Genomic DNA, 3,756 nt, shown 5'->3' on the forward strand with positions numbered 1-3,756 from the left:
CCAGCTCTCCATTCAAAAATGCACACTTTACATCCATTTGATAGACATCGAAATATTTGTGAGTTGCATAAGCCCAAAATATTCGATCTGCCTCGAGTCTTGCGACAAGGGCGAAAGTTTTTTCATAGTCTATTCCTTCTTGTTGTGAATAACATTTTACAAGAAGTCTGGCTTTGTTTCGAATAATGTTTCCATCCTTGTACGTTTTATTTTTGAAAATCCTTTTTAATCCAACAATTGAAACATCTATTGGCTTTGGAATTAACCTCCAAACTTTGTTTCTCTTGAACTCAACTAATTCAAATTGCATTGCAACAACCCAATCTAAGTGTTCCATTGCAAACTTAACTATCTTTGGTTCGATTTTCGAAATAAAAACATTAAACATACAAAATTCTTGATGAGTATTCAATACCTCATTATTTGCACGAATCAGAGCTCTAGTCAAAAATCCATCTTGTGGATTTCCAATGACTTATTCTTTTGGATGAACCCTTGTCCATTTTTCTCGTGGTGGATATGCTGGATCAAAGTCTAAAGGTGCATCTTCGTATATTTCTTCATTTTCAGAACCTGCAATAGAAATATCATCATTAGTTTCGTGAAACTCGTCATTTTGATCAAGAATTATTGTATCAACATCATTATGTCCATTTTCATCATTATTATCATTCTAATGCTCCCCCTCAAAACTTCCATTCTTCCCCTCGAAAGAATGCTCCCCTTCAACACTTGAAGGTGTAGACAAGTGCCCCCCTCCACTTGTGCATCTATCATACTTTCGCCATTAGCATGTGAAGATGTTATGTTGGTCGAAACATCAGAATGTTTCGAAGATTCAGGGATTTGATTATCTTTGGCATTGACTTCAACATCTGCAGCCTCATCTGGAACACCAAAAATTAATCATAATCAAAATCAGATGAAATAGAAAGTTCAGTCTCATCATTTGATTCATTAAGAATTGGTTTTTGTTCAAAATATTTTTCAACTTGTTTCACATAATAATCATCAAAAGTGAGATTAAATGTTTCTTCGACTTGTCATGTTCGCTTATTCAATACTCTGTATGCAACTGAATTATGTGAATATCCCAAAAATATTCCTTCATCAGCCTTAGCTTGAAATTTCGAAATATTATCCTTGAGATTCATTATAAAGCATCTGCAACCGAACACACGAAATAATTTAACATTCGGTTTTCAGTTATTTATAATTTCATACGGAGTGATATTGAAACGACGATGAATAAAAGAACGATTCTGAGTAAAACAAGCTGTCGAAACTGCTTCTGCCCATAGGTATTGAGGTAAATTCGCATATGTCAACATTGTTCTTGCAGCATCGCACAGAGACCTATTCCTTCGTTCAACCACACCATTTTGTTGTGGTGTATATGGTGATGAAAAATCATGCAAAATTCCTTTTTCAGTTAAGAATGAATCCAACACATTATTTTTAAACTCAGAACCATTATCACTTTTGATTTGTCGAACATTCTTTTTCAGACTTGTCTTGATCAAATCAATCATTATTTGAGCGACTTCAGATTTTAACCTGAGAAAATACACCCAAGTAAATCGTGAAAAATCATCAACAATAACCAAAATGTACCATTTCTTGTTGTGAGTTTCAACAGTTGATCGTCCACAAAGGTCAATATGAAGAAGTTCCAACGGTTCAACAGTTTTCGAATCTATCACAATTGGATGTCCTTTCCTATGTTGTTTTCCTTGTTCGCAAGCTGCACATAAAGTATCATTGTCAAATTTTAATACTGGTAACCCACGAAGAAGATCATCAACAACCAACTTGTTCAAATTTCGAAAGTTTAGATGTGATAAAATACGATGCCACAACCAGCTAACATCAGATGAAGCTTTTGAAAGTAAACAAACTGAAGGTTTCCCAACAATAGGTTTTATGTCAAAAGTAAACATATCGTCATATCGTTTTGGTTTCAGCAACACTTTGTTCTTTTCAACTTTTGAAATGATACTTCCTTCTTCATTAAACACAACTTTATTTCCAGTGCCCATAACGAGTTGTGAAACACTTATCAAATTATGTTGAAGACCTTCGACATAAGCAACACGATTTACAGTGAACTGTCTATTCGTTACTTCGCTGTATCCTTTCACTTTACATTTGTGATTATTCCCAAACTTCACAACACCAGAATTCTCTAAACTTCGATAATCTCTTAGATTCTCCTTTCTTCCAGTCATGTGATGTGACAACTCGATATTTCGAATCAATGTAATGACCTAAGAAGTTAAGAATTGTAATCTCTTTTAATATAATGAAATTATCATCAAAAATAAAATGTTCAAAAGTCTCTACTGGATTTCATAAATGATAGATATTGTGTCAAAGGTTTTAGAAATATAAAGAACACTAAAATCCGAGTTATAACGAAAAAGTTATGACCAACCTAAGATTTAGAGCAAACCCGTCAATACAATTAAACGTAAAACGAGAAATTTCAATAAAATACTTATTAGCCTTAGGTATCTAAATAAAAGTCGTAGATATCATTAAACCGTGAATATACATAAAAAGAACGCCCAAATCTGACTTCGTGTGTGGAATTTATGATTTTTCGAAATTTCGGGACAGCGGTAGACAGCTAAAAACTCGAAATAGAGATCGAGCGATATTTAGCTAAAACAACTTAAATAAGAATCGAATATCTCAATAATAGTAGTGCAACGGTAAAAAGTTTGACGAAAACGGACATCGGATGAAGAAGTTATGGATTTTTAACGGACTTTTCATGTCCCGGCTGTTAAAAATGTATTAATAAAAATAAAATAAAATTAGCCAACAGAGTCTAAATGAAAGTTGTAGAGTACATTCTCACCTACGCGTGGATATAAATAACACAAAAAACGGAGCTCGTACGCGAAAGTTACGCAATTTAGAAGTTCGGAAAACTTAATTACGCCCCGCGTACCACAGGATAGGAACCACGTCCCATTGGCCACAGGCTCTCCCTTCGGACCTCCCATCTGAAGCACATGATGCATGACGTCCGGTACGCCCAGTGTAATCCGGAGGCACGCCCCGTGTACCAAGGGTTTCCAGCCCCTATATAAAGGGTGCGAGGGTTCCGGGTATAATTGCAACTTTTCTCTCCTTTTCTTGCGTTTTTACCCCGTTTTGCGTGCAAGGAATATCCCAAAGTCCCAGTTTTCATACCCAAGTCCCGAAGGAAGTTTTACGCTCCCGAGAATCCTGAGAAATCCGTTTTCTCATATCGAATTTCTGCTCGGTTTTTCGTCTCGCCTTCTTCAATCTATCAAGTGAATTCATACCCCTATAACTACGTTTTTAAACGTTTTGTAAATACTTTTATACACTTTTAAGGGGGTGGGGGGAATACAAGTACACACGGTTATCCCTGTGTGAAAAACATCAATCTTTTGCTATACTTTTGTTATATAAATATCAAACACTTTATTTATATTTTGAGTATAAATGTCCAATAATGTTATTACAAATGTTATACTTTACATACAAAGTCGAAACTACACTAGGTTTTATCATACAAACAAATCATACACTTGGAAAAACTATAATAGGTATAGTTTACTAGATATTCATGAGATTTTACATATTGTAAGTACTATATCAAGAAAATACTTTCGTATACAACAACAAATGGACTTTTCATACGTAAATCTATTTGATACTAAGTTTTGTGAGATATTGAAACTTCATGTACTTTCAAGTATGAAGTTAAAGCCCTGTATT

Source organism: Lactuca saligna, chromosome 6 (assembly GCF_052625555.1).
Source record: "Lactuca saligna cultivar CGN05327 chromosome 6, ASM5262555v1, whole genome shotgun sequence".
NCBI lineage: Eukaryota > Viridiplantae > Streptophyta > Magnoliopsida > Asterales > Asteraceae > Lactuca > Lactuca saligna.